The sequence below is a fragment of the Ambystoma mexicanum genome, chromosome 7p (assembly GCF_040938575.1).
Source record: "Ambystoma mexicanum isolate Mex_15411 chromosome 7p, UKY_AmexF1_1, whole genome shotgun sequence".
NCBI lineage: Eukaryota > Metazoa > Chordata > Amphibia > Caudata > Ambystomatidae > Ambystoma > Ambystoma mexicanum.
In genome coordinates, this window is record NC_090939.1 from 943,345,972 (window position 1) to 943,369,628 (window position 23,657).

The following is a 23,657-nucleotide window of genomic DNA, read 5'->3' on the forward strand; positions in this document are numbered from 1 at the left end:
CGATTCATGTGAGTGGACAGCATCCGCCCACTTTTTTTAACGGTAGTCGCAACACTTATTCTGTGTTTCTGAGGCCAGCATAAAAAAAGTGTGCTTGCTCAAGTGTTCAGATACTAGGATTTCACACTAGGTTGTCATGTTTGCAATGACAGACACTTACCCACAAGAACACATAAAAGTGCCATTATAGTGCACGTCTCGTGTTTGGATTTAGTTTTCTTTGGAATGTTTCATTATAAATTGTTGGGCTTAAAAAGTGTGCACTTTTTATACTTTGCTAGTGTAGTTATTGGAAATTCTCCTCTCGGATTACCATGTTTTCGCTTCTGCCTACATACATAGTGGTTATCTTGTTATCAAATGAAAATTAAGGGGCCCGCACTTAATTTGCTGCACTTCGCCCGCAAATCCTAGGGCCGGCACTGGGTGCACGTCCAATGTAATACAACAAAACACAACACGGCCGCCTTCCTGCCCTCTGACAAGGTATTATCTCTTAATCATACATACCCTGGAAGGGGATTTGTGGCACACTGTTCCTTGACTGTGTCGCAGGAAATCTCTTTATCTTTAATATCTTAATGCAATCTCACAAGGTTTAGTGCGTCATCTTCCATAATCTTGTCACAGGTATCCTCTTGTAAATCAGTCCTTTATCATCTCACAATTCCCCAATATACAGACAAAGTCCCTCCCTTTTTTTGTTTTCCAAGTCGATGCTCTAAACTTGCATCTGTGGATCAGCTGAGGCCTTCGGTATCGATCTTCCCTCAATCAGCCATTCACCTTCGCCCTGTGGGGCGCCGGTGGGGATCGGGGCAGGATTTTCACCAAGGGGGCTCCTGTCGACCATCTCAGTTCATGCATGATTCACCATTCTCCACAGGTCGCACCGCAGTCCTCAGGCTTGTAGCGGTGAGTCGCGACAATCCAAATGCTCTGGACATAACCATCCAATCCTCTAGCATATGTAATGGGCCGCCAGAAGACTCAAGCGCAAGCGGAAAAGACAGGCTGGGAAATCTTGTCCCCAATAACGGAAATAGTCAAATTAAATGGCAAAGTCTGCTTTATTAACAATCCACAAAGCAGGGACAGCAATAAGCACACACGTCTCAAAAGCTCTCTAGTGTTTCAATACAAAGCATCAGGTTATAACCAAGAAATACGTCATAAGTGACGTAACATCACAATCTTAGTTGCAAAAACCTATGGGGTTATAGGGATTAGTTATGGGAATTGTCTACATATATTTCATATATGCGTTAGTCTTTTCACTAGATATGCCCATCTGATGGCCCCACCTTGCACCATCCCAAAATTGATAAAGGTAAGAAAGACAACATCTTAGCAACAGGTGATTGGCTAATGCAACAGTTACAGGGCGGTATCACATTGAGAGTTGTGATTGGTTGGCATTGGTCTTACCAATCTTGAATACTTGGCAGGCCATCAGCACATGAGCAGAAATGGTGGTAGTGGGAGCGACACCCAGGAACTGCATCTTCCAATTAAATAAGACACCAGCCCTTGTCTCCTAGCCCACGAGCCAGGGCATCTACTTTTGAACTTGGCCATCTATGTTCTGAGAATTTGTGGGGTGTCGAGCAGGTGCCTGTATGTGTCTGGAAAAAATGAATTGACACAGTCTTCCAATTATAGGTCAAGTGTGGGGAGACCACGATTTGACTTGGCTTCGCTGTCTATTTTATACAAGATGGCCACTCATTACTGTTGTATATGGCCACTCTTTACTATTGCGCCTCTGCGTTTAGCAAGCTATATGTATGCATCGTTCGTGTTGTGTTTCACCGTATACCTTGGTTATGTTATATTCTTGCTGTCTATATGGTGCATGCAATTTTATTCATGTCTAAATGCAGATTCACCTCATGTTTCTTCATGATTAGTGCATATCTGCTTCTTTTTTTCTTTATGGTTTTAAAAAAACCTTTACAATTTTTTTTTCTGAACAATTGTATACAATTTATAGGTTACAGAACAGAAAAATCTAAAATATCTTCATCTATACATTGTGAACGAATACCTCAATTTCAACCATACAATACAATTTCAAATTGTTATAATGTTTCAGTCCAAGATGGAACCCTAGATTCTTAGATACCATATCATCAATTAATATTTTCTAACACTGACACACCACCTGAAGTTAAAATGCAAAATTAACAATGTGCAATTGATAAAGTCTATCTCAATAGATACTATTCATAGATACATTTCAAAACAGTTAATTCTAAGGTTTTGGCTAGAGTTCAAACAGCCAATGTGCAGATAGTATAATTTATATCTAGAATAATTCGTCTTAGCGGTTCAATAAAATCAATTCTCAATTATTTCCTAAAACTGGAAATACAGCTTAAAAATGTCCTAACAAATTGATCCATCCCAATTTTAAAATTGTTTTGCCTCAAAGTTGGGCTTATGTGCAAAAAACGCAAGATGCAAAAATGTTCCCGATGGATCTTATACCGATTCCTTCATGTTAGAGAAATAGATTCAGATTAGATATTTACAATCAAATTTATTTACAAATTCCTAAAATCTATATTAAACAAACTCTTACATGCTAAAAAAACAATTATATCAAAGGCCTTTGACCTTTTTTATAACAGTGCCAGTTCAGTTTCTATTATTCGCAAGAATCGTAACAACGCAAAAATAAGAGGTTTATACTCCCCCCACATCATTCCCATCCATAATGAATCTAATGCATCGACCCAGTCAGGGTTAGTAAAACTAATCAATAGTAAAGTTCTTTGCTCTCTGAAATGCAGGCATTCAAGTACTAAGTGCTTTAGTGATTCTCTAAGATCATCACAAGTGGAAAATCGACATTTTAAAGAAAAGGCCTGTCTTTTTTCATGGGACCAGTTAACCACCCTCTCTCGTGTATGGATCTGATTTAATTTAAAGCGTATATATAATGCACGAGAGGTGTGGCGAGGGAAAGAAACTATATACGCACAACACGGAAGCCTATTCCATGTGAATTCAGCCTAATCTTTGTAAGTGCTATATTTATTCAAATCTTCAATCGTGTGTATCCAATCCTTCTCATATAGTTTATTTTTAACATATGATGGTCGAATACATAAATCATGTCTAAATCACTCAACAAAAAAGTAATTTGCTTGTTATAGTTCATAAAAGAAACAGACCCCGTCAACATTTAATGAAATTCAAGATACAGAGAATTTTTAGGAGGTTCAAGGATTTTTGCTTCATGTCTATTGCACTCTCCTGTGTCAGTTTAGCAGTGAGAGCACTTGCTCTTGTCATCTTCAGTTACAGCATGTTCATTTCTTCTTGCGTTTGTCAGTTTATTTCTTCTTGTATGGTACTAGGATAATGTTGGTATGGTTTTCTTAGTGCATAACATTGCTCATACTTGAGGTATAGAGGCGGGGGAGGGGCAGATGCCATGAGTGACACATTCATCTGCCTCTCGACACTACCAACTACCCTACCATGATTCAAAGGAAGGCACAAAGAGATTCTAAGTTCCAGTTTAGGATGGGAACACTCCTCCTAGATTAACTTAAGTGGTGGCTGGTTTTCTGAAGAGTCCCCCCAAACCCACCGAAAGATTTAATTTGGTTTCTGACTGCATCTCGATTTTGTTGAACGGTTCCAAACAAAAGAAATGTCCCTCCGCTTCCCCTCTGGGTAAAAACAATGTCCTTGTCAGGTAGTCGGTACCGTTTCTAGTTTATTTCTTCACCTAGGCTATAGGCTCCAACAAAACACAAAGCTTATTCTTTACCCCTGGGTAATTCAACATGTTATCCCTGTGTGGGCCTTGGGCTTGCTCAGCATGGTTTGATCAGTTGCTTTTCTTGTTCCCTCCTGGGGTAACCAGATCTTTAGCCCTGTGTGGGCTGTGATGAATCTGGATAATCTGTCCCTTTTCCCTTTGAGGCTAGGGAGGCGAGTACGGTACATAAGATTCTCCCTAGCAGTCTGGGCAAGTGGGACCTCACTGGGAGTGACTCCCCTCTTGGGGACAGGGACTCCCATTCCAGAGCGAAACTCTCAGTCCAAACCACCTTGTCTGCATATGAGCATGTGGAAAAGACTTCAATATCTCCTACAACACCTAAGTTCCACAAAGATCCGTACTTTCAAGGTTTGGTTACAGACAATGCTGAATACAGCATGAACGCCATGATCAGGAAGAAGGAAATTGTTCTGGTTATGCCTGAAAAGTGTATTAGAAAGGAAATTCTACACAGAGGAGAGCCTACGCATCGTTGATGTTGTGGAGAGGTGGAGTCATGCTGGGCCATGGAGCCAGTACAGAAAGGGGGGGGGGGAGAACAAGCAGCGAGCCAAATGCCTGAAAGTTAGCGTTCTAACCAATCGAGGACGGAGAGGGAGCAGAGACAGGAATCCCTGCATCTCATCTGGTTGCACGACCACAAACGAGCAGTGGTGGACTGGTAGGCCGATGAAAGACACCGAGGCCAGAACGCTTCAGGGAGCCCAGGTCCCTGAACTCTGCACACGTCGGATCGTAGCTACAGAGACCAGTAGAAATGGTAAAAGCTGACGAGGCTACGGGAGCCTGAGAAACCTGATGTAAAGAATACTGTTACAAGGTAAGAATATTGTGAGTAGCAGCTGTGCAAGCTATTAAGGTTACAGGAGCCTGAGAAACCTAAGTGTGCAAATACCCTATAAGAGGGGGAGGGAGAGGCATAAAGAAACAAACATTGTGTAACAGCTGTGACTGCTATCAAGGTTAGCCAGAGTCTTAGAAACCATAGAGTGAAAATATCCTACGAAAGGAGGATTGAGAAAAGTGTGAGGAAAGCTACCAAGATTACAGGAGTCTTCGAAACCAGAGTTTGCAACTACCCTATGAAAGGGGATTGAGAAAGAGATATGAACACTTTGAATTAAGGCGTATAAATGTATTTATTTATTTATTGTGCATTTGTAAGGCGCTTATAGAAAGCACCAGAAGGCAGAAAACCCTGACAGGACAGGGTGGACAGCCGCCCTTTATGACACTTCTTGGGCTAAAAGAAGATAACCTGTATGAAGATCACGGGACTTTGCGACAAACCCAACACATCGACTGAGGAAGTGTTTTTTGTTTGTTTATTTATATACAGGTGAATCCCTCAACTTGGTATAAAAACTGGGAAGACTATTGTACTTTGAAAAAGGAATTTTGAAACTCAAGAACAAACTGGTTTGTTTCAAGCGCTTTGAAACACATTGTGTATAGGCGCTATATAAATAAACAATCATATCATAAACTAAATATTAATTGGGCCAAGCAGATGCCAGGTTGAGGCTATTATACCAAAGCCTCCCATTTCCCTTTAAGTTAGAGGTTTTGCTAAAGTGGTAGGTCAGTTAGTTGGATAGGATTCAGAAGGAAGAACTTTATTTTGAACTTAAATGTACACCATTAAGTTTTGCTTTGTTAGGTAGGGAACTTCTCTCTTAGCAATAGGGCTAGATAGGTGTTTTTGATTCTTTAATTTTAATAAAACCTCTGAAAATGACGTCTAATCATCCGAGTCCATCTACTGGATCACCAAAGGGCCTTGCTCAGCCTGATGTGTTTGGCTATTTTCACTGCTTTTTGGGGTATTCCGTATTTAATCCTAAATGTGCTTCGAGCCCGCTAAGCCCAATGTGGTCAGCGTTTCCTTTCACCCCTTCCTGGGGTATTATTTTGTTTGTTTGCCCCATGTGGGATTCAGGCCTGTTCAGCCCTGTCTTGATGGTCCCCTGTTTCCATCCCCTTCTGGGGTATTAGGATCATTAGCCCCACCTGGGCTTTGGGCCTGCTGAGCCATGTTTGTTCTGTCAATGCTTCCAACCCCTGCTCGGGTATTTGACACAGTAGCACTGTGTGAGTATTGGGCCTGTTTGGTTGGTCGCTGTTTCCATCCCCCTTCTGGAGTATTCGGATCAATAGCACCTTGTGGGTTTGGCGACCCACCCTTACAAGCCGATACCTAGGGACTACCACCAAACATGCATCTACAGAATGAAGAGCCTGACTAGGAATACATGGGGCAAACTTGTCACAGAGATAGTCTGCACCCTTCTGATAGTAAGCCTGGTGAACAAGGCAAAGGGCATTAAGCACCACTCGCCTACCCACCGGAAGCCAATGAAGGGACCGTAAAACCAGGAAAATATGCATTACATAAGGTAGGTTTGTCAGCACATGTACAGCTAGATTCTGCAGCATCTGTAGTAGATGGATGAGCCCAACCGTCTGAGCCAGAAACAGGGCATTGCAGTAATCTAATCTGATAAGGACCAATGAAGCCACAACCACAGGACGCAAATGACTAGGAAAAAAGGTTGTATACTAATTGACCTTTTCACAATTGACCTCGGGAGCATTGACCTTGGGAGAATTGACCTAATTTAGAAGGTCAATTAGGACATATATGTGGGGGGAAACCCCCTGCAGCCCCCCCACTCAATCCAAACCCCTCTGCAACCCCCACCCAATCCCTTATATTATTTATAATGCAAAACCAACCCAATACATATAAAAAAAATAACTAACATACTATAAAGGTCAATTGTGTAGAAGGTCAATTAGGAGCACTATAATTAGGTCAATTGTGCAAAAGGTCAATTGTAAAAGGTCAATTTGGGTAAAACCGGAAAATAAGGTTACGTTTCCCGCAACATTCTGAATTGGAAATGGCCTACCTTACAGATTTTCCCCCATCTTGGGCAGCCATGTAAAGAGCAGAGGATAAAATAACCCCTACATTTCTCACCACTGTCACCGGAATAGGAAATTCGCCAAGCGTAGGAGGCCAAAAAGAGGTAGTGCAAAGAGTAGAATTAGGGGGGAACCCACCATCAAAATATCAGTTTTGTCTCTGTTCAACTTCAGCCAATTGCTGTTCATCCACCACCCCATGTCCGCCAACGACCGACTCAAATGCGAGAACCCCTCAGCCCCTGCAAGATCAAGTCAAACCAGGATCTGGTCGTCATCCGCATAAGAGTAGCACAGGAAGACAAAGGAGCGAACAAGACAGACAAGAGGCTGAATATAGATATTGAAGAGCAACAGGGACAGCGCAGAGCCTTGTGGAACACTGCGGGTCAAAGAATAAGATGGGTAAAGAAAAGGAGTAAGAGAAAGATTGTCCCCTATCAGCCAGGAAGGAGGCAAACAAGGCCAGGTGGGATAGCAGGATATAATGGTCTACAGTATTCAAAGTCGCTGAAATATCTAACAGAATCAGGGCACCCACTCCTCCACCATCAACCAGCCTGGTCATGTAATCTACAACAGACACCAGGACACTCTCCGTACTCCACACGGACAGAACACAGACTGAAAGGGGTCAAGGAAATAAGAAGTTTCAAGAAAGGACGAACGAAGAGGATACACCAGGGCTTCCAACAATTTCATAAAGAAAGGTAGCAGGGAAATAGCAGGATAGCAAATGCCTGCTTCAATTCAACCGGGATATTGCCAGATATTGGCAGATTGACAGGAAAAATGAATAGCTTGGCCTATCCACATTATACCTGGCATGATGTGCTTCAGAAAACTCAATGGTACAGGGTCAGAAAGAGCAGCAGATTTAAGCTGTATACGAGCTTTACTCACCACTTCAGTGGTGAATATTGGAAAGTCCGACCAATTATGAGGAGAAGCTACTTAGCCTCAACAAGGTCCGTGGTACTCAATCTGATCCACCGTGCAGATATCAGCGCTAATATTTTTGATTTTAGTAATGAAAGATGTAGCCAGTAAATCATAGCGTAGTTGTGTAGGAGCAACTACAGGAACAAGTTTAGCAGCAGAAGAAAGAGATTTTAACTATTGAAAACAATTCTCGGCTGGCTGGCAGGTACAAAACATGACCACCTCTCAAAACTCCACAATTCCTTCACCCTCACCACTTCTGTGTCCCCCAGCCAGGGGTACATCGCACCTTCCCACAGGTGAAGCAATAAGGAAATCAGTCACTGCATGCACAATGTACCTTTTAATTAGTATTTCATGTTTTAATTGGGATGAAAGCTGAAACCCTGTCAATTGCTCAGTTTGAAGTGGCTGGACTGTGCATGCTCCTGTAGTGCGATCCTTCAGTGCACATGTCCTGGTGCAGCCTGATTTCCTACTCTTGCTTTCATAAATCTGTAGGCCTGCATCCCTCATACTGGCAACTGATGGAGAAAGATGACAAAATAATATGGGGGACATTCTGCCAAACCGTCTGTGAAGGCAGACTGACACAGATGCTTCCATCGGTGAGCATGCTGACCGTACAATGAACTTGCCACTGCATTTGCAACACCATTGCCACAGAGGCTGATACCAGTGACCTACCGCAGCATTGGTAGACGTTGAGGGACAGCCGATGCAAGCATCACAGGGACAGCCAGGGATACCTATTACTCTTGTGGGAATGTTGGATGGATTTCCAAGGGAACTCCATGTTTTAAGAAAGGATAGGGGAGATCATGAAGAATGAGGGTTTGAGGGGGCTGCACGAACTCTGAAATGATGTAGGAGCACTGAAGCAAACACGAGGATATATTTGCGTATCATAGAATGATATCAAAACCTAATTGGTATTGCTTTGGCCCACATCGAACTCTAAACCATCAAAGGGAGCAAGCAAAAAACCAACTTCCATACAGCAGTTCACCTCAAATCAGCAATCATGTCTTCCATCCCACACAGCTAGCTCTGATTTCCCGCCATCTATCTTGGGTTCTGTTCAAATCTTCGCCCCTCCTCACTTCCTGCAACGGAGTGAAATCTGCAGTTCACTCAACTCTCACTACACTTACAACCCCTGTTTCAAGAGAGGGACATACTGCAGAGAATTTCCAACAATAAGCTGGCAGCTACACAACGAGCAGAAAGATGCATATTCCACCTGAGCCACCCCCCAAAACCCTAACAAACACAAGTTCATGGGTAGGACCCAAATTGAGGGTAAAGGAAGATAACTTAAATGTCTGTAAAGTTAATGGGATGCTTTGTTACAACCGCAAAAAGTATGGTTGGAAGCCAACTGTGATTGCCTCCAGGGGAATCACGAGGACCACAAGGAAGTACTTTCTGGTGTGCCTACAAAGCACGCCACAATCTCAGAGAGATTGGAATCCCAAATAGTTCAAGAGTCAGTGTTTCAACAGGCTATTACACAGAGGGAATATTAACTAGTGGTGAGGAACGGAGAATCAGAGGCAATGGGAGCATCAGACCGTTTAGCTGATATTTTTGAAACAAGAGATCACAGACTCCAGTCTCTGATGGACACAAGTTGGAAGAAGAACCAGGAAAAGGGGTATTGAGAGGTTGGGATTTCAGCTTCCTTGGACCTGCCAGGCCCTCAGTATGCCAAGCACCCCCACAGAAGATCAATGCCAAGAGGAGGCGAAAGCACCAACCTCAAAGACATACCCATAGAAAGCTCTCATGCAATGGTTGAATAAAGCAATATTCCCTCACAAGGGACTCAAAGGTGCAGCAAAGGAAAACATCTCATGCCCGCCACTGTCCAGTTATATGCAGAACCCAAGAAATGTTGATACTCAAGAAATCGCTCAGCCTAAAGTCTGCTTTGAGTATTGTAGTACCAGGATCAGCTTCAGTAAGCCAGGTAAATGAGTTCAAACCAGGCCACAAATCCAGTTCGTGGGCTTGAAGTGGGTGTGAGATAGATCTTAAATCTGTGGACCTAACTCAGACCTGTGGCCCTTAGCTCAAACCCACGTACTGGGTATAACGAGCTGGCAGCCACATTGGCTATCTATTGGGCATAATTGTTAGGGGAGTTTTCCCAAAGTCCTCTGGAAGGTCGGACTTCACAAAACTATCCCAATTGTCTGTAGATCCCCAACTCTTAGTATCAGTCTTTGCTACTCATGGAACCTTGGTAGAGTGGCAGAGCAGTCAGCCATATCATAAGAGAAATATGTTAGCTGTAGGCAAATAGTTTGTAGTTGCTCATGGATATATTTGTTACAGCTTCTGACAGTAATGACAGTTCTATTGTATTATGGGTAATATCGTGCATTCGTGAATCTTAGCAGAAATACGGTAAAGACATTTAATCTGCATAGACATATAAGATAGTGACTTTTGGGAAGGGGCATAGTTGGTTGGTGTTATACTAGCAGGGCTTGAGGTTCTAGAGGCAGTTTCTTCACAGAGCAAGTCATTAAAGGTGCAAAATGCAACTCTAGCAAGGCAGTTCAGAGAGGTTTTAAAGTCTTGACAAGCAGCAGAACAACAAAAACTCCTGTGGATATTTTCTAGTCTCTAGTCTCTAAGAGGCGAGAGGATACAATCAACATTGGAGACCCTGTTGAAGGACTCGCTAAAGGGACACATGCAGCAGCTTGGGTCAGAGGTAAGAGGGGGTTGCCCTGGACACCTCTATGTGCACCCCAATGCTCTGAAGCTACTTCTCAGATCAAGGTAAGCAATACCTTTATCTCCACAGTACCATAGGTTTGAAGAAAAGATCAAGGCTGGATTCTCCTCGATGTAGCAGCGCTGGATCCGACCTCCATATTCCTTGGTCTGATGACGAAAGGCAGGATAATGGACGGGATCTCTCAGCAGCAGTTTTGAGGGCGGACCTCTGGCACGGCTTTCAGCAACTTCTCTGGTCACTCTGCAGTGTTGGAACCTTTTCTGCAGCACCAACAAAGCAGGCGATTCGCCCAGACAATCTTCTACGGTTCCTGAAGTCCTGCACTCTGTTGCAGGGACTTGGACAGGTCGAATTTTCTCACTGGAGGTTCACACGGAGCTGAGCAAAGACTTGGACGGAATCAGCCTTTCCATGATGATGCACTTCAATTGGGTTGGAGGTCTCCTTGTATTGGGGTTCCGCAGCTCTGGAGAGACAGAGCACCTCGGGAGATGGCTCAGATAAGTTTGTTCAGTCAAAGGGAAGGAGTCGTTCTTTCGGAGTTACTCTGACACACAGAAAACGGGTTCAGGACAGCAGTGGTCGCTTCACAGTGTTGCAAAGGGTCTGAGGCATCTCTGGTCATGTTGTTCTTCAGTTACTTCAGTTTCCAGTGGTCAACTTGCCTTTCACCTCAGGAACCTCACCTTTTATACAGTTTCAGCACACACTCCTCTGCAATGTCGCTCAGCAGTTTACAGAAAGGGGCGGGTGGCCGTCCATTCAGTGCAGCCGGGCCCCCAGTGGGAGCTGGTTCCATTCAGGAACTCTGGCAGACAAAATGCAGGGGAGTGAAAAAACTCCTCCCCCCACTTCCTGCCTACCCAGATCCATTGGAGCCTAGGCGGGAACACCAAGGGTTTCCGGCAAAGGCAAAAAACCCACACAGGCTTCCCCCTCCCAGGACGGTAGAAGACATGTGACAAAGAACAACCATGCTAGTAATGGCAAAAAAAGAGCGCAGCCACCAAGTTAGTACTTGAGTGACCCTATTGTGCACTACTGGGGCTATGGACATAGCCTGCAGTAGAAAATGCACACAATAGTTGGCATAGCACGTTCACTGTCACCAACCAGAACTAGGAGATTGTCTATGTGACATAAAAGTCACAGGAGCATGATATATGATATGATATTCTATTTACAGCGCGCCTATACACAAGTGTTTCAAGGCGCAACGAGGCAGGGAGGGGGACAGGACAACGATCTTACTGGGCCCAGTGACATTGAGATTGCGCAACTGCAGGGGAGAGGAAAGGGGAGAAGTGCCGGGGAAAGGGGAGAAGAAACATTGAAAAAAGAAACACAAAACAAAACAAATAGAAGTGCGGCCAGCAAGTGGCAGAGCAGGGGCTTAAGTGCAGAAAGCAAATGTTAGTTCGGGTAGGAGGACTGTAGTGTTGCAGATACAGCCCCAAGTGCAGGGTTGCCAGGAGGCAGTGCAGTTGTGCAACTGGAAGGGCAGGGACCTGGGCCCGTAGTTCAGAGGGTAGCCAGGAAGCCAGTGCAGTATGAGACAGGACATCAGCAGGGGAGAGGAAGAGAGAAGGCGGAAGAAAAGTGTAAGGTCTTAAGCTGCTTCCGGAACCGAAGATGGTTCTGCTCAAGTTTCAGAGAGGCAGGGAGGCTGTTCCAGAGGGAGACGCCAGCCGAAGCGAGAGATCTGCCCCGAGCTCATTACTTGGAAAAGCGACTGACCCTCAAGGAGTTGGAGGTGGAGGAGTGGAGAGCTCGAGATGGAAGATACTTCAGAAGAGAAAGCTGGAGATATTTTGGTCCGAGGCTGCAGAAGGCCTTGTGGACAATGCAAAAGGTCTTGAAGTTCATCCTTGCAGCCACTGGGAGCCAATGGAGAGATTTCAGTGCTGGAGAGATACGATCTGTGGGATTGAGGCCAATGACAAATCTTGCAGTCCTGTTCTGGATGAGTTGCAGAGGATGGAGAGTAGAGAAGGGCAATTTAAAAAGAGGCTGTTGCAGTAGTCAAGCCTAGAGAGAGACAGAGCTCTAGAGACAGTGAGCCTCTAGGGAAAAGAGAGAAAAGGAAGAATACCTCTGAGGATGTGCAGTTGGTAGTTTGAATTCTTAGAGACGTTGGAGATGTGAGGAGAAAAGGAGAGTGTGAAGTTGAACATAACCCCGAGGTTCTTAGCCTCACAGGTGGGAGTAGGAAGAGGGCCAAGGGAGGCTGGCCAGAGAGTGAAGGGAAAGAGGGGTGCAGGTGTGCCGATGAGGAGGATCTCCGTCTTGCTGGCATTCAGGCAGAGATTAATGGCGGCGCATCACTCTTGGATTGCAGACAGGCAATCCTGGGTGAGAGAAGGAGAAGAGGCGGCAGACGGGTGCTTGAAAGCAAGCTTGGTGTCATTTGCATAGCACTGGAAGTTGATGCAGAGAGCAGCAATGCTGTGGGCGAGAGGTGCTGTCATGATGCCTACCCTCGGGGAACCAGACCAGGTCCAGCAACCCCGGAAGCAGGCATCACGTTATTTTGAGCAAGCCCAAAAACCCCTGCTAGGGGCTGTTTGGGTGCGGTCCTGGCGCCTATGGCGCCAAGCTCATATGGAGAGTCAGTCCTGGTGCCATAGGCGCCAGGCTCATAGAGTAGAACTTACCTGATGCAGACCATGCTGCGAGCTTACCTGATGCAGACCATGCTGCAGAGCTCCAAGCCAAATGAGGCTTGGAAGGGACCATTGTCATGATGCCTACCCCCGGGGACCCAGACCACGCCCAGCAACCCCGGAAGCAGGCATCAAGTTATCCTAAGCAAGCCCAACAACCCCTGCTAGGGGCTATTTGGGTCCGGTCCTGGAGCCTATGGCACCAGGCTCATATGGAGAGTCAGTCCTGGCGCCATAGGCACCAGGCTCATAGATTAAAACTTACCTGATGCAGACCATGCTGCAAACTTACCTGATGCAGACCATGCTGCAAGAGCTCCAAGCCAAAAGAGGCTTGGAAGAGACTACTTTACTTAGGGACTATTTTTTACTTGGGCGGAGCTGGGGAGGAATACTTACCTGGGATTACTTTGGAAGGCTATTTAAACCACGCCCGCTCCTAGAAAAAGGGAGAAAGAAGGAGAAAAGGTTAGAACAAGAGCAATACCTTTAATCCTTACCTGAATTCCCGATCCATCGCGCCTTCGAGCTGGAAGAAAGAAGTTATTTTATGCGCGTCGCCTCGCCTGCTGCAGCGCCGCGCTGAACTCACCGGCCTACGCAGCATCTTCACATTCCACCGCATCCTCCTGCATGTTCCCGCCGCACTCCGGCACCTAAGGAGAAGACAAGAACAGCAAGGTGAGCCAAGGGAATACACAGAGGAATATTAGTTACCCCCCCATAGACTTACCTGATTTTACCACCGGGGGTACTATTCCTCTTCACGGGTCGGCGCAGCTTCCACTGCATCTTCGCCGAACCCCGGCCCCTAAGGGGAAACAAAAGGACAGCAAGGTGAAACAAAGGGACTAACAAGGGGAACCCTACTCACCACAAAAGACTTACCTGATTTTACCGCCGGAGGTATTATTCCCCAAGACTTCATACTTTCTCTCAGCGCCCGAATAAGGGAGAAAGCAACAGGTTACATATTGACATTATTTTATCGAACTGTGTTGGAAAATACAAATCCTTACCAGAATACTACCGGTTGCCACGAGGAACTCTTCATTAGGGTCAAGCTGCAACCTGCAAGGAATCGGACAAGAGTGAAAGTCAGGCTTTTAAACTCTTACTAACTTTATACTTACGGCGTCTTGCCGGGAATCTCAGAGTCAATATTGTTCTGGAACTCACCAATTCCTTCGAGCCAGTGAAGCAACTGGTTATCAACGCGCCCCTGCGCTCAATGCAGGATGGAGAGCTCATCTTTTCAAACCATCAGGTGAGACTATAAGAGGGGACATCAAAGGCGATCTGTGGGGAGAACAGCGGGGGTGGGGGGATTTACGCTCAACTCCATGGGTGGTTAATTCCCTTTCTCCATTTGCAGAAGAATATTCCTATGGGCCAAGCAAAAGAAGCTAGTTGGGCCAGTCCGGTCAGTCATCTCAGCCCCACGCGTCACATTGGTGGAGACCGCAGCTGTCCAGTTCCGATCGACGCCTCTGTGGGAGCCAGGTGAGCGTAACAACTATTTTACCTAGGGACTATTTTTTTACTCGGGTGGGGCTGGGGAGGAATACTTACCTGTGACTACTTTGGAGGCTATTTAAACCACGCCCGAAGAGCAGCACACGCTTCGCATTAATCTGCACCCAGCAGCGTAACGCTCACCGTGTCTGCAAGCCTGCATCCATTCTTCTGCCACGCCCGCTTCAAGTTTGCATCCCCTAGAAAAAAGGAGGAACAGAAGGAGAAGAGGTTAGAATAGGAGCAAAACCTTCAATCCTTACCTGAATTCCGGATCCAGCGCGCCTTTGAGCTGGAAGAAAGAAGCATTTTACGCGCCGCCTCACCTGCTGCAGCACCGCGCTGAGCTCACCGGCCTTTGCAGCATCCTCACGATCCAATGCATCCTTCTGCACGTTCCCGCCGCACTCTGGCACCTAAGGGGAACAGAAGAACAGCAAAGGTGAGCCAAGGGAATAAACAGAGGCAATAGTAACTACCCCCATAGACTTACCTGATTACAGCTGGGGGTACTATTCTTCTTCACGGGTCGACGCAGTCTCCATTGCATCCGTGCCATACCCCGGCCCCTAAGGGGAACAAAAGGACAACAAGGTGAGACGAAGGGACAAACAAGGGGAACTCTTCTCACCACAATAGACTTACCTAATTTTACCGCCGGAGGCATTATTCCCCGAACTTCATATTTTCTCTCCACACCTTAATAAGGGAGCAAGCCACAGGTTACATTCTGGCCTTATTTTATTGAACTGTGTAGGATAAACCAAATCCTTACCTGAACTTCGTTAGTTACCACGAGGAACTCTTCGCTGGGGTCAAGCTGCAAACTGCAAGGAATCGGACAAGAGTGAAAGTCAGACATGTGAACTCTTACGAACTACATACTTTTCGGAGTCAATATTGTTCTAGAACTCACCAATTCCTTCGAGCCAGTGAAGCAACTGGTTATCAACATGCCCCTGCGCTCAATGCAGGATGGAGAGCTCATCTTTTCAAACCACCTGGTGAGACTATAAGAGGTGACATCAAAGGTTATCTGTGGGGAGAACAGCAGGGGTGGGGAGATTTACGCTCAACCCCACGGATGGTTAATTCCATTTCTCCATTTACAGAAGAATATTCCTACGGGCCAAGCAAACGAAGCTAGGTGGGCCAGTCCAGTCCGTCATCTGGGCCCTACGCGTCACATTGGTGGAGACCGCAGATGTCCAGTTCAGATCAACCCCCTGTGGGAGTCAGGTGAGCGTAACAGAATGCAAAGCCTACCCAGAAATTCCCACCCGGGCGTTATGGATACCTCAGAGACTGACCAATTGGCCCAATTACTAGGGGAACTGAGGGCTGAAGTGCATTCTGCCCATCAAGAAACCAATGCTCTTAGGAGAGAACTGATTTTGTCAAAGGAGCAAACTGATGACCTTGCTAGGCAACTATTGCAAAGCCAGGCTGGACAAGCACCCCTACCTGGTTCCGGGGGAAATCCAGCTCCTGTGTTATCAAGTAACCCTGTGCAAATAAACCTACCAGGAAATATTCCATTAGCCCCACCCGAACGCTTTGCCGGAGATCCCAAAAGGTTCGCCGTGTTTATGAACCAATGCCGCTTGCACTTTTTATGCAGACCTGGAGCCTTCCCAAACGATCAAGCCAAGGTAGCCTTTGTATTGTCATATCTCAGCGGCAGTGCAGCTGATTGGTCAATTCCACTAGTTACTCAGGATGACCCAATTCTTCAGGATTTTCAGGGCTTTCAAACTAGCATGGAAAGACTATTTGCCCGGCACTCCCAAGGACAGGCCCTGGATAACGAACTTTTGTCCTTACGACAGGGTAACCAGGACCTTCTATCCTACATCGTGACCTTTAATGGGTTAATAGTGGAAACTGGATGGCCAGAGGTAAAACGAATCACGTTATTTCATCGAGGGCTTTGAGGAGAACTCAAGGATGTCTTGGCTCAAGTCGTGAACCCACCTCAAGACTGCGCTGAATAAATAGACTTAGTAGTCCAGTTAGATCACAGACTTCAGAACAGAAAGGCTGATCAAGCCAAGTTTGAGAATCGGGTGTTGGTCAAAACCCACGCTAACCCCAAAGGAGCAGATGCTTCAGAACCCATGCAAATCGGAGGGGTTAAAGGACCCTTAACCCAGAAGGAAATCGAAAGGAGACAGCAAATGCAATTGTGTCTACATTGTGGAACCTCTGGACATTTTCTACGGGATTGCCCTGTAAAACCACCCAAGAAGGTGGTAGGAGCTGCTGATAAAAGCCATATGGAGTCAGACTCAGGAAACGACCACGCCCGACAAGCATAGAGGTCCGCTTGCCGAGCTTAAAGAAGGATACTCAGACCTCCCATTTCATCATACCAATGGTCCTCGTAGATCCAGGGCAGGCATCTTGTATGCACACAGTAAGGGCATACATTGATAGCGGGGCCATCGGAAACTATGTGGACTATGAATTGGCTTCCAGGATGAATCTACCTCTCTGCCGAAAAACCACCTCAGATGTCATCACCACAGTTGATGGAACTGAAATTGCCTCTGGGCCTGTAACTCATTCCACCGCAGAGATGACACTATTGGGTCAGGATTGGCAACGAGAGACTATTGTATTTGATCTAATCAAAGCCCCACAGTTCCAAATAATACTGGGGATACCTTGGTTGGAAACACATAATCCTTGTATTGATTGGCGAGAGAAGAGAATAACCTTCCCGGATTGTGCACAAACCTGTTACCCAAAGAAAAATCAGAACGCAGGCCTGACCACAGCAACCACAGCAGTCATGCAACTACCTCCAGAATACCAAGCCAGAATACCAAGAATTCCAGGATGTCTTCCAAAAGGAATAGGCAAACACCTTACCTTCTCACAGATCGGACGATTGTCAAATCGATCTCATACCCGGTGCACAACCCCCTTGTAGCAGGATCTATGCCCTTACGGAACCTGAGAACCTTCACCTACGACAATACTTAGACCAGTACCTTGCCGTTGGCTTTATTCGCCCATCCAAGTCCCCTGCATCTTCAGCTTTGTTCTTTGTACCCAAAAAGGAAGGTGACCTCAGAACGTGCATTGAACCAGATAACTGTTAAGAACCCATACCCGCTGCCTCTGATCCATGAACTACTAGACCAAGTGAAGGACGCTTGTATATACACTAAATTAGATCTCCGGGGGGCATACCATATGGAACGTGTAAAAGAGGGCGACGAATGGAAGACTGCTTTCCACACTAAGTATGGGTTATTTGAATACCAGGTGACGCCTTTCGGGTTGTGCAATGCACCAGCAGCCTTCCAATACTTCATGAACGATGTCCTTCGTGAACTCACTGACGTTTGAGTTGCCGTGTTTATCGATGATATTCTAGTATACTCCTCTTCAGAATCTGACCATGTGAAGCACGTCCGAGCAGTCGTTGAGAAATTGCGCCAGCACAAACGATATGCAAAACTAGAAAAATGCGTTTTTCATGCCACCGAAGTTGAATTCCTTGGGTTTATCCTGACCCCAAACGGAGTCTGAATGGATTCACGAAAGGTGGACGCAATCCTTAAGTGGCCATCACCAAGCTCAGTTAAAGGAGTACAAAGCATGCTCGGCTTTGCCAATTTCTACCGCAGATTCATCCCAGATTTTTCACATGTCGTACATCCCATCACAGCACTCCTGCGAAAAAATAAACACTTTATGTGGACTGAAGAAGCTTACAATCCCTTCCAAGAGCTGAAAGTGAAATTCACGTCTGCACCTGTGTTAAAGCACCCGCGCCCTGTACTTCCATACATAGTGGAAACTGATGCATCCAGTCTAGCCATGGGAGCTGTCCTGTCTCAAAAGGACCCTGAAACTGGCCAGCTTCACCCAGTAGCATTTTGGTCCAGAAGGTTCTCGGCACCCGAGTTAAACTATGCGGTTACCGACAAGGAGTTATTAGCCATTAAATCCGCCTTCAAGCCTTGGCGGCACTATCTTCTCGGTGCCAGGCATACCATTACTGTTATCACCAATCACCGGAACTTACAGTATTTAAAAACAGCCAAGGCCCAATCGTCACGTCAACTCCGATGGGCATTGTTCTTTGCCGAGTTCGATTTCGTGATAACCCATCAACCAGGTTGTAAGAATGGTAAAGCAGACGCCTTATCCCGAATACGGATGGGAGAGGCAGAAGTGAACCCAGAACCAGTACCTATAATTTCCGAACAAAGGATTCTTGGCATGACTACTCTACAGACACTAGAGGACATTCAGGTAAAGATCCAGCAACTCTTTGATCCTACAGCCCTGCAGGATTGGGTGAAGAAAGGCCCGGACTACTCTGTCACCAATGATCTGCCTTATTACCAAGGGAAGCTATTTCTGCCACACAAGGAACTACAAGAGCTAGTCATTTCCCTTTATCATGATACCCTAATGGAGGGGCACCCAGGTATTGCAAGAACTAAAGCTAAAATTAAAACACAATTCTGGTGGCCCACCTGGCGAAAGGATATTAAATCATTTGTGATGTCTTGTGGCATTTGCGCCCAAAACAAAAGTCAAAAGAAAAAACAGCTGGACTCTTACAACCTTTAGACATTCCGCCTACACCATGGCCCACCTTATCGTTAGACTTTATTACCGATCTACCTCCTTGTAATGGGTTTAACACCATTCTAGTTATTGTGGATCTTTTTTTCCAAGATGGCCCACTTTATTCCTTTAAAAGGACTACCTTCAGCCTCAATCCTGGCCAAAGAATTCCTCGAAAACATTGTTCGCATACATGGATTTCCGTCCGTGTTGGTCTCTGACTGGGGCAGTCAATTAATTTCACATTTCTGGAAGAAATGTCAATTGGTGCAAATCGACGTGAGATTATCGACCAGTCACCACCCCCAGACCGATGGCCAAACGGCGAGGACCAACCAGACTCTTGAACAATACCTGCGTTGTATGTTACATCAGACTGAGAGTAATTGGAAGGACATTCTTTGGATCGCCGAATATGCATACAATAATTCAGTGCATTCTGGAACTGGACAAAGCCCCTTTTATACCCTATATGGGCACCACCCTCGAACCTCAGACCTTGACTCACCCCAACACTTAGAAATGCCCGCAGTGGACCATCTACACACTACGTTTACACAAGCCTTTAAGGAGGCAACTGCACATTTAAAACAGGCGAAGGAGAAATATAAGAAAGATGCTGATCGGCATAGAAGTGATACTCCACAGTAGCAGATAGGGGACCAAGTATGGTTGGCCACAAAACACATACCTCTCAAGGGAACGTGGACCTTTAACCCTAAATATTTGGGACCTTACTCTATTAAGGCCATTATCAACCCGGTGGCAGTCAAGTTGGACTTACCTGCTAATATGCAAATTCACCCCGTCTTTCATGTGTCACTTTTGAAGCCAGTGCAACCAGGGACAAGACTAACCAAGCCACCAGACCCCATCCTTATAGACGGGGAACCCGAATTTGAAGTTAAGAACATCCTGGACTCCAAGATGGTGAAGTCAAAACTTTTTTATTTAATCAACTGGAAGGGTTACGGACCACAGGAAAGGTCTTGGGAACCTAGTGACCACGTGCATGCACCTCGATTGGTGAAAAGATTCCACCGAAATTTCCCAGACAAACCAAAACCACGGGGAAGAACGACTTTAGGAGGGGCCTCGGGGGAGGAGGGGTGCTGTCATGATGCCTACACCCGGGGAACCAGACCAGGTACAGCAACCCCAGAAGCAGGCATCAAGTTATTTTGAGCAAGCCCAAAAACCCCTGCTAGGGGCTGTTTGGGTGCGGTCCTGGCACCTATGGCGCCAGGCTCATATGGAGTCAGTCCTGGCACCATAGGCGCCAGGCTCATAGAGTAGAACTTACCTGATGCAGACCATGCTGCAAGCTTACCTGATGCAGACCATGCTGAAGAGCTCCAAGCCAACTGAGGCTTGGAAGGGACTATTTTACCTTGGGACTATTTTTTACTCGGGTGGGGCTGGGGAGGAATACTTACCTGGGACTACTTTGGAGGCTATGTAAACCACGACCGAAGAGCAGCACACACTTCGCGTTAATCTGCATCCAGCAGCTTAACAATCACTGTGTCTGCAAGCCTGCATCCAGTCTTCTGCCAAGCCCGCCTTGAGTCTGCAGCCCCTAGAAAAAAGGAGGAACAGAAGGAGAAGAGGTTAGAATAAGAGCAAAACCTTCGATCCTTACCTGAATTCCAGATCCACCGCGCCTTCTAGCTGGAAGAAAGAAGCATTTAACGCACGCCGCCTCGCCTGCTACAGCGCCGCGCTGAACTCACTGGCCTTCTCGGCATCCTCACCATCCACCGCATCCTTCTGCACGTTCCCGCCGCACTCTGGCACCTAAGGGGAACACAAGAACAGCAAAGGTGAGCCAAGGGAATAAACAAGGCAATAGTAACTACCCCCATAGACTTACCTGATTACCGCCGGGGGTACTATTCCTCTTCACGGGTCGGCACAGTCTCCATTGCATCCTCGCCGTCCCCCGGCCCCTAAGGGCAACAAAAGGACAACAAGGTGAGACGAAGGGACAAACAAGGGGAACTCTTCTCACCACAATAGACTTACCTAATTTTACCGCAGGAGGCATTATTCCCCGAACTTCATATTTTCTCTCCACACCTGAATAAGGGAGCAAGCCACAGGTTACATTCTGGCCTTATTTTATTGAACTGTGTAGGATAAGCCAAATCCTTACCTGAACTTCATCAGCTACCACGAGGAATTCTTCGCTGGGGTCAAGCTGCAAACTGCAAGGAATCGGACAAGAGTGAAAGTCAGACATGTGAACTCTTACGAACTACATACTTTTCGGAGTCAATATTGTTCTGGAACGAACCAATTCCTTCGAGCCAGTGAAGCAGCTGGTTATCAGCGCCCCCCTGCGCTCAATGCAGGATGGAGAGCTCATCTTTTCAAACCATCAAGTGAGACTATGGGAGGGGACATCAAAGGGGATCTGTGGGGAGAACAGCGGGGGTGGGGGGATTTACGCTCAACCCCACGGGTGGTTAATTCCCTTTCTCCATTTACAGAAGAATATTCCTACGGGCCAAGCAAACAAAGCTAGGTTGGCCTGTCCAGTCCGTCATCTCTGCCCTACGCATCACATTGGTGGAGACCGCAGCTGTCCAGTTCAGATCGACGCCTCTGTGGGAGTCAGGTGAGCGTAACAGGTGGCAGGTATTGGTTGAACAACCGGGGGAAAGGTTAAACCCCTGAGGAACACTCACCAAGCTCCGTCAACATCGCTTGTTTGCAAAGCTTGAAAAATGCTTTTTTCACATCACTGAAGGAGAATTTCTTGGTTTTATCCTTACTCCAGGAGGCATCAGAATGAACGTGCACAAGGTAGATGCCATTCTGAAATGGCCTTCACCGACGTCTCTGAAAGGGGTACAAAGCATGCTGGGCTTTGCGAACTTCTACCGCCGGTTCATCCCAGACTTCTGTCAGGTTGTGCACCCAATAACAGTACTATTACGAAAAAACAATAAAAAGTTTGCTTGGACCGAAAAAGCAGAAGAAGCCTTTCAGGAACTTAAACGAACGTTTACCTCCGCTCCAATCCTGCAACATCCTCGTCCATACGTCGTTGAAACTGATGCGTCCAGTCTCGCAATGGGGGCTGTCCTTTCACAGAGAGACCCGGAAACCGGCCAGCTACATCCTGTGGCCTTCTGGTCGAAAAGGTTCTCACCTCCAGAGATTAATTATGCCATCACGGACAAGGAACTCCTGGCTATCAAATCCGCCTTTAAAGCCTGGAGGCACTACTTTCTGGGGGCCAGACACACCATTACAGTCATCACAGACCCCCAAAACCTGCAATATCTCAAAACAGCCAAGGCCCAGTCCTCGCGCCAATTACGGTGGGCCCTTTTCTTCGCCGAATATGATTATGTAATCACATTTCGACCAGGAGTCAGAAACGGAAAGGCGGATGCCTCATCTCGCATGGGCATAGATTAAATAGTATATCCTGCATGCCTTTCTTTGTTTAAAATGTTTCTTTTTTCTCCCTAGGGTATGCGGAGCTTCAGCGCGACGAACTGGCTTGGTTGAGCCCCGCTGGTAAATGATGGCGCATTAAGAGCGCTATGATGCGGTAAGTAAGCGCTATGCGCAGCGCTGCAAAGTCTTGCCTTTCCTTCCTTGTAGGTCGCGGTGTTCTTCAGCGCAAGTGGAATGTCCGGAGTGGTGCCAGCCGAGAGGCGACCAGCCAGGTAAACCTTTTGAGCAGTTCGTAATTTGTAAATGTCTCTACAGCTTTCTTTAATGTTGCCTCTATCTTCCTCTTTCAGGTCGTTCTGTCCGGGAGGCGTGCAGATTCGAGGAAGCTGTTCTCAGTAGCTGCGAGTGTTTAAAGATGGAGACTGCAGGTAAGATGATACTGCTAATGATGTTCCTTTTGTCTCCTTGCAGGTTCTGCTTCTCCGAGGTTCGAGGGAATAGCTGGACACGGTGAGCGTCACGTTGCAAGCTGCAAAGTAACACGAAGCATGTTCTGCAGTCAGGGTGTGGTTTATATAGCCCAGGTAAAGTAGTAGCAGGGAAAGTAGTCCCAGGCCTGCCACACCCAAAACACTAGACCGCATAGCTTGGTTCCTAGGAAACCAAGCTATGTGGATGACTCCATGTTGGCTGACAATACAATAAAGTAGTTCCCAAGCACATTGTTGTTCATGGTGTATGAGCCTGGCGCCATAGGCGCAAGGACTGGCCCAATGAGGGCTTTTGAAGAGGATGCCAGGCTCTAGAGGCCCGAGTCCTGACTCCACCTGGTCAATGGGTTTGCCAGAGAGGGTTTTGGGTGAGGGTCGTGACAGAGGTAGAGAGAGTGAGATGAGAGGAGAAAGTGGTCACTCCAGGAGAGAGGAGTGGTGAGAGGGTTAGAGAGGGTGAGGTCTGAGGAGATCAGAACATCAAGAGTGTGCCCTGCAGAGTGAGTCGGGCCAGAGGGAAAAACAGAGAGAGAGAGAGAGAGAGAGAGAGAGAGAGAGAGAGAGAG